Raw genomic sequence first — 8,975 nt, 5'->3', positions numbered from 1 at the left:
GAGTTCAGTTATGATCTGTAATCAAAACAAACTAGACACTCCTTTAGACTAGTTGTGAGCACTTCAGAATGTATGATCTCATTGAATGGGACTGACAAGGATGCATGAACAATATTCCTGTCAAAACAACCAGAAATAAACAAATGTTTAACATTTTTAGATGTATTATCACAACCAAAATATTTCTACTTCCACGAGGATAGGATCTGTGGATTTCACTATCGATGCTCAGCCTTCCTCCAACTTTCTTGGACATTCCTATTTTCTGCTATCGGCTGTAAATAATTAGATATTTATGCTGACAGCGGAGACAAAGGGAATTGAAAAACTTGTGGAAGTATAACAAATACAGACAGGTACAGACAACCCTCATTTGTTCAGACTGATACAGATTAGACCATGTCCGGACCTTTAAAAAGTCGTAATGTTGAAGATGGAGTACAGTAACTGTACATTAACCAGCCTATATTGTCTCGCACACATAATCCAAGGCAACAATATGGTACAATATGCATATACAGTATTCATGAGAGAGTAAACTATACTATGTCATGTAATACCTGTTAGGGTACAGTACAGGTTAATATTAATATCGGGTAATAATCACCAATAAAAATTACTGTACAACACTCTGGTGGAAAACTCACGTGCAGGCGTCGTCTGTTGCACAAGCCACCTACTTGCCAAAGTTGTCATTCTTCAGACAGACACGACCACATCGAACAAGCATGCAGACCCCGGACGTGGTCTGGCCAACTGAAAGTCAAAAGAAGTTAAGTCCGCAGATTTTGGGGTTGACTGTATTGTTCTACTTAGCTCCTTTAAATTTGAAAAAATAAATTTGCAAGAAGCTTGCAATTGACAGCACTATATGAACTCATATAGTCAGGAACTCATAATTCTGTACACAACACCACAGTAATAGGGGTCTACTACTTAAGGATGGTTACCATATGAACCGTGTGACCCTGGTGGTAAATTTGTGCATCCAAATAATATGCTTGGTATATGCTTGTATGTTCACCTGTGGTAAGCTGTTAGGGAAAGTCAAGATCATTCGAAACATGGCTGCTAGCAAAAGAAGATGGACACTGATAAACTAGTTCCCAAATCGGCGGTGATATTCTGGCAGCCTCATTCATGTGATCAATGTATTTTGGGAAGATTTTGTCTGTCTCACCTGCAAAATTTGTGTTCAACTCTACCGATCGCAGCCGACAGCTCACAGTGGTACTCAAAGCTTAGGTTCTAATTTTTAGTACTTGTGAATATAGTGTATATGGGAATCTGTCTTTATGCTCAGTAGCTATAGTAAATTGAAATAACAGAAATAAAAAACTGCATGTCAATCAAATTCAAGGGCACACAACTCTGCACTCTATCTTTAAGCTACAAACTTTTCATTCATGTTCATGAACCCCAAATTTTGTATTTTCCTTTATATTTTGAAAATGAATTTATGTCACCTCTGGTGAAACTATCAGTGAAAATAAAAAGCTTATTTATAATAAAACTAAACTTATATAGAACTCATTGCAACACATAAAATACTTAATTAACTGAGTGAGAACTATTCTAGTTCATAAAAAGATTTCATGCCAGTTGAAAGTTGATTATTTTAATAACCTATGCTCTTTAGATGCATCAAAAATTTAAAATCTTAGCTAATAAACTAGACTAAGTTCTAAAGAATTCTAACATTGCTATTAGTTCAAGTTTATTGAGAGCTGATGCTACGTGCGCTTCCCAACCAAAGGTATGAAACTGTCCTATTGAGCTAAGCAATGTTAACATACATTCGCGCTAGTATCTAACAACTCCTTGCATGCAGATATTGCTAGCCTAGCTTTTAAAGGTTGACTTGCAACAAAATTCACATTACAGTTATTTGGTATCAAAAGATTTACCATGTCTTACTCTGCTGTGTTGTAGGTGCCAAATATGTGGAAATGTGATTACAAGCTCTTAAAAGCTCAAAAACGAAAAGCCGCCATAGATTGGAATCTCTTTATTTTAATGACGTAGCCATGAAATTTGGTTAGTGTCTTGTCACGTGATGTTCTCGCGTGAATTGAAAGGCCAATAAAAAGCTCAATATAAAACTTATCGTAGAACTAGCTTATGACAAACACTTCGTGTTTTACCGAAGACCCCGTATCAAATATAGATGCTCGCTACTTTACAGTTTTGTTTCGGTTTGGTCTAATAGGCAAGTCGTAATCTGATCATGTGACCCAATTCTTCGCAAATAATTTCTGCAGCACTTTTCAATTATTACAAGTGACCAACAGGCTCGTCATGATTATCAGACAATGATATGTATTCCTTACAACTAAGGCTAAAAAATTAAACGAATTTTTACGGCAAGTTGTAGGATATCACTGCTAAAAGTGACAGCATTACGATGATGATAAAACAGATGCTTAAGAACAATAGACATGGTTTTATTGAATGCGTGAAGTATATTTGTGAAAATATTTTGACGAATAAGGTTGCATGAAAGTGTAAACAGAAACCATCTCTCACAACTACATCACATTTGAGCCGTTTTGGAAAGAGAATCCACACTACGGCGGTCTCGCGTGGCTGCGATTTTCTGTTCGTTTTTGAGCTTTTAAAAGCTTGTAATCACCTTTCCACATATTTTGCACCTACAAAAAACAGAGTAAGACATGGTGAATCTTTTCATATCAAATAACTGTAATGTGAATTTTGTTGCAAGTCAACCTTTAACACAAATAACTATAAAAATGATCACGCAGGCCCGTATTCCCTGGAGCGGCTGGCCTAGGCAGTTATTGCCTGGGCCAGCCAGCAATAACTCAATAACTTGGGGTAGCTGGCCGGCTGAGCTGCCCCAACCTTTTAGTGAATTGCAGCGGTGAAGTGCTAAGAATTGCGGTCTACGCGCATTATCTTGAAATTTCCAACTAATTTACTAGCAACTAGCGTTCTATATTGCCTCCGTGGTGGTCTCGCCAAATGAGTGATCTTGTGAAACTTTGTTAAGACTTGGAAACTGAACTTTATTGCTTATAGTGGGAGTGTGAAAAAGACCCCCAAACTTGCATTTTCTTTACCATAACATAATCGAATCAAAACATCGATGAGGAGCACAATGGGGCAGGCTTGTCTAAACAATCTTCCAATATTACACATATATAAAGATGTTGAATTAGATACAGAATCAGTTGTGAAAGATTTCTGCCATGGACACATTGACAGAACAAGAGCTATTGCAATAAAAAAGTAATAGCTCTTGTTCTGTCAATGTCCCTTACAGAAAACTGTAGTGTCATGAGTTTTATATTGTGATTTTATTATCGTTTGTTGAATAAAGAAAAAGTTTTGCCTTCCATGAACCATAAACAATATATTTATGTAGATTTTAATGCTTAAATTGATTGCATTTATACATACTTTGAGGGTTGTTGATGCTTAAAAGGTCCAGAGCTTCGGGGAGTTGCCTCCAACCCTGTTGAGGGGCTTACACCGTTCCCAAACCCCCAGGTGTTCATAACTAGTTGCCTAACATATGCCGCCCCAATTTGCAACCAGGGAATACTGACCTGTGATCAAGTACGATAACTTCTAAGTAAGGCTAACATTCAGACAAACACCATAGCTTCTGATCAACCAGGCATGCAAACTGGAAGGAGATTACAACTTACAGTGTGCCAAATACAAACTTCTAATTTGTAACTAACTCAGCTTAATATACATGTATTGGCAGGGACCATAACTTCTGACTAACATAGCACAAACATATGGGCAGTGAAACATAACTCTAAACAACTCTGGGTGTCACCTGAGCAGGGCCATAACATCCGGTTACAATAGTGTATTATGTTGATAAGAAGCCTAAGTAAAAATTAGGGTTACTAAATGGCCCTGTATCTATTATAGTATGTAGAATCTCAGAAAAAAGATTTATTGCTTTCACATATAGCGAAACATTTACACTTTTTCTTTCTGATCTGGTAGACGCTGCTGCTCATTTTGATGACTCATGTCTGCCCCAAATGTCATTATTGATCCAAGTAGAAAATGACAGTTACTACTGTCATGAAGCCTTATTATTTGATCAGCTTATATGTATATGTATACATTCTTAAACTAGCTTTACTACCGTAACTACATTATGTCGTGGTAAATTAAAACAAACAAGTATTTCCTTTTATAAATCCTAAACTAACAGTAAATCTGAGTTTAAATTTTGATCAGAAAGTCTGCAATCTGGTGTTCAAGAGGCTGGTTCTGAGGAACCAGACAGAATTTTGAAACCAAATATTTACAGCAAAATAGCGGAAATCCCGGAGCATATGGGTGTGAAGTTTGGATAAATCAGCTAAAAATTGTGGAAGCGCATGGAGTTTACGCAGACTAACAGACAGACACATTGAGAATGTGTGATTATATTAATATAGATTTTTAAATAAGTTGAAGGCAGCGTATCAAGACTTACCTTCCATGATATTACTGTTTGCAGTTTGACTATTGAGATGTTGTCAGCCATGATTGTCTACTGCCTATAAACATCAAAACACAGTATTCAAGTTGGTTTTCAGTGGTTCAAGTAGGTTCATATTTTATTTAATTTTCAAATAAAATACAAATGGGATTTGTTTTAAATATTTTAGCAGTCAAATCACCACGGATTTGACCACAACTTTGGTTGAATGTATAGCCGCAACAACTTTAGGCTGTCATGGGCACAAAGAATGACTTTTTATTTCTTTCAATCCTGTTCTTTTTTAATAATAATGATATTAATAACACTGATGATGGTAATTTTAGTTTGGATGCAGATTTAGTTTGGAGTGATTTAATAAAAGAAAGAAATGTTGGAGAACAGAAAACAGGGCGTAACAGAGAGGACACACGAATGGAAGAAAAAATCTCTTCATGATCAGTATTTTAGGAAGGTAAAAGAAACAGACATGCCCACGTGGCATAGGTTGAAAACTAGATGGCTGAAAAAGGTAACAAAAGGATTAATTTTGGCTGTTCATTATCAGGAGCATATCATGAAAGAAATGGGAAGCAAGAAGTGTAGGCTGTGTGATGAGCGAAAAGTGTAGGCTGTGTGGTGAAGCAGAAGTGTAAGCTGCGTGGTGAGCGAAAAGTGTAGGCTGCGTGGTGAGCAAAAAGTGTAGGCTGCGTGGTGAGCAAAAAGTGTAGGCTGCCTGGTGAGCGAAAAGTGTAGGCTGTTTGGTGAACAAAAAGTGTAGGCTGCGTGGTGAACAAGAAGTGTAGGGTGTGTGGTGAACAAGAAGTGTAGGCTGTGTGGTGAACAAGAAGTTTAGGCTGTGTGGTGAACAAGAAGTGTAGGCTGTGTGGTGAACGAGAAATTTAGGCTGTTTAGTGAATGAAAAATGTAAGCTATATGGTGAGCAAGAAGTGTAGGCTGTGTGGTGAGTGAAAAGTGTAGGCTGTGTGAGGAGTGAGAAGTGTAGGCTGTGTGGTGAACAAGAAGTGTTGGCTGTGTGGTGAGTAAGAAGTGTTGGCTGTGTAGTGAATAAGAAGTGTAGGCTGTGTGGTGAACAAGAAGTGTAGGCTGCGTGGTAAGCATGCCAAAACAATGAACATTTGAAGTAAGCACAGACAAAATATGAAAAGAGACATGATCGTGTGCTTTCAATCATTCTTACCGGAACTTTGTGATACCCAAGGATTTCAGGAAAGCAAGCACTGGCTTTACCATCGGGTTGAGTCAATGTTGAAAATTGAGAACGTAAAGATCCTGTGAGATTTCAATATACACACTGACAGGGTCATATGCGCTTGATATTGTAGTGGTTGGTAAGCTGGGGTCTGAAACAATGATTTTAGGGATTGCTGTCCCTGGTGATTTCCGCATGAGAGAAAAGGTTTAAAAAAAATTGTGAATTACGGTTGAAATAGCAGAACTTGGCATTGGATGTAAGCCGAATGTGGAAGACAACAGCAAAAGTTATCCCTTTGTGATAGTAGCTCTTGGTGCCAACCATTGGGTGACTTGTTGGATGATTCCACTGAGAGTTCATGTGAAGAAATACTCATGGTACAACAGACAGCCCATTAGGATTGGCTAACATTGCCAGGACCATCGTGTCCATCTCAGTCTAGTGGAACCACGTGGACGACAGAAAATAACACCAGCTTAAGCTGTGATAAACCCATTAATATTAATAATAATAATATAAGGACTAGATGGTGGTAGTCCATGTTAACCAGGAGAGGCTGAACTGGATTTGGCAAACATGGAGAAATGTGCTGTCTCTCTAGATTCACTAGTACTGAGCCGACAGCACTGCCACATTCAGCAGCAGCAGCAAATGAAATAATAATACAGCTCTAATAATGAAGCTTCTTCGTTACATGATTTTACTTCTTTGGTTCTGACCTCAGTCGACCTATTGCTGCCGATCTAGTGGGATGGTAACTTTGGCTCACAATGCGTCTAAATAAGTAATGTTTGCTTGTTGGCGGTTCCTCCAGTTGGAAACATCAAATAAGGGCTGCTAATGAATATGTCAGCAAGGCAACAAGAATGGCGTTATGCAGCACCAAGCTGCTAAGATAACACAACAACCTCCACTTTACCGCCGGCCTTTACCGCCGGCCTTTACCGCCGGCCTTTACCGCCGGCCTTTACCGCCGGCCTTTACCGCCGGCCTTTACCGCCGGCCTTTACCGCCGGCCTTTACCGCCGGCCTTTACCGCCGGCCTTTACCGCCGGCCTTTACCGCCGGCCTTTACCGCCGGCCTTTACCGCCGGCCTTTACCGCCGGCCTTTACCGCCGGCCTTTACCGCCGGCCTTTACCGCCGGCCTTTACCGCCGGCCTTTACCGCCGGCCTTTACCGCCGGCCTTTACCGCCGGCCTTTACCGCCGGCCTTTACCGCCGGCCTTTACCGCCGGCCTTTACCGCCGGCCTTTACCGCCGGCCTTTACCGCCGGCCTTTACCGCCGGCCTTTACCGCCGGCCTTTACCGCCGGCCTTTACCGCCGGCCTTTACCGCCGGCCTTTACCGCCGGCCTTTACCGCCGGCCTTTACCGCCGGCCTTTACCGCCGGCCTTTACCGCCGGCCTTTACCGCCGGCCTTTACCGCCGGCCTTTACCGCCGGCCTTTACCGCCGGCCTTTACCGCCGGCCTTTACCGCCGGCCTTTACCGCCGGCCTTTACCGCCGGCCTTTACCGCCGGCCTTTACCGCCGGCCTTTACCGCCGGCCTTTACCGCCGGCCTTTACCGCCGGCCTTTACCGCCGGCCTTTACCGCCGGCCTTTACCGCCGGCCTTTACCGCCGGCCTTTACCGCCGGCCTTTACCGCCGGCCTTTACCGCCGGCCTTTACCGCCGGCCTTTACCGCCGGCCTTTACCGCCGGCCTTTACCGCCGGCCTTTACCGCCGGCCTTTACCGCCGGCCTTTACCGCCGGCCTTTACCGCCGGCCTTTACCGCCGGCCTTTACCGCCGGCCTTTACCGCCGGCCTTTACCGCCGGCCTTTACCGCCGGCCTTTACCGCCGGCCTTTACCGCCGGCCTTTACCGCCGGCCTTTACCGCCGGCCTTTACCGCCGGCCTTTACCGCCGGCCTTTACCGCCGGCCTTTACCGCCGGCCTTTACCGCCGGCCTTTACCGCCGGCCTTTACCGCCGGCCTTTACCGCCGGCCTTTACCGCCGGCCTTTACCGCCGGCCTTTACCGCCGGCCTTTACCGCCGGCCTTTACCGCCGGCCTTTATCGCCGGCCTTTATCGCCGGCCTTTATCGCCGGCCTTTATCGCCGGCCTTTACCGCCGGCCTTTACCGCCGGCCTTTACCGCCGGCCTTTACCGCCGGCCTTTACCGCCGGCCTTTACCGCCGGCCTTTACCGCCGGCCTTTACCGCCGGCCTTTACCGCCGGCCTTTACCGGTTGGCGATGCAGACCCACAGCAAAATGCTGTCACGAATCTCACAGCGGTCTCTACTGCCACTCTGTAGGCAAATCAAATAAGCAACCTCACTACTATACGATGGACCACCACTCGCAGATTTCTTGTCAGCAAAATAACCATGTTTCACTAAATCAGCTTCCTTGCTTTCCTGACTGAGGCTTCTGTTCAGCCTCTGATTCACCCCTGTTTATATAGCGAGACCTGTCAGTTTCTCGACTTTCTTTTGAAAAGCTAGCTTTTCAAAGCCATCACTTTTCATAAAAGCCAGCCCCGCATTACTGGCTAATCACTGAAAAGCCTGGAATATTCACATAATATCTCAAAGAATATACATGTAAGTTTAAACAATCACACTTACTGCTGCTCTTTTCCAGGCATTCATAATTTTAGATAAACAATTTATAGAGAACATCAACCTATGATAGCGAAGATATTTGTTGACCATTTCTTAAACATATACCGGCAACGGTTAAATTCTATTGATACATTCTTTATACCACTGTCACCGAAGAAAATCTTTAGGGAAATTTCTGCGAAGACTTTAGATAAAGCATATGAAAGTTGGCACAACCTGTACCAGAAGCTGTTACAAACTGTCTGAAACTCTCTTTCTGGCTCCTGGTCTTAACCATTCATTATTTTTAGTAGCAGGATTGTGAAATCAATTATTCTATAAAGGGAATCAATTGCTGTTACCATTTTACTGGTCAGCATAAGTATTGCGTTTGTTTTTAAAAAGTATCAGATATGATCTATTATATGAAAAAACACTAAATTTTGATTTAGTTGAGAGAGTACTAAAATTTAACAAAATTTTACACAAAAAGGGGTTGTGACCTAGTGGCCTAGGGCACTTGTTTTGCAAAGAATACATGTAGGTCATGGTTTAAAGCTCCAAAAAGGCAATCAGTAGTGACAGTAATGACATTGAACTTTAAACTAGTCTATGCAACTGAGCATGTCTCCAGTTTCTTTGCTAGCAGACTTAAACATGTCCAGCCAAAATCACAGAATCGGTATTTACGCAACAGCGCTTTTAAAAACACGAAACC

This window comes from Watersipora subatra, chromosome 2 (assembly GCF_963576615.1).
Source record: "Watersipora subatra chromosome 2, tzWatSuba1.1, whole genome shotgun sequence".
In the NCBI taxonomy this organism is placed as follows: Eukaryota; Metazoa; Bryozoa; class Gymnolaemata; order Cheilostomatida; family Watersiporidae; genus Watersipora; species Watersipora subatra.
The sequence above is the reverse complement of the archived record's forward strand: the minus strand, read 5'-3'. Positions refer to the sequence as shown.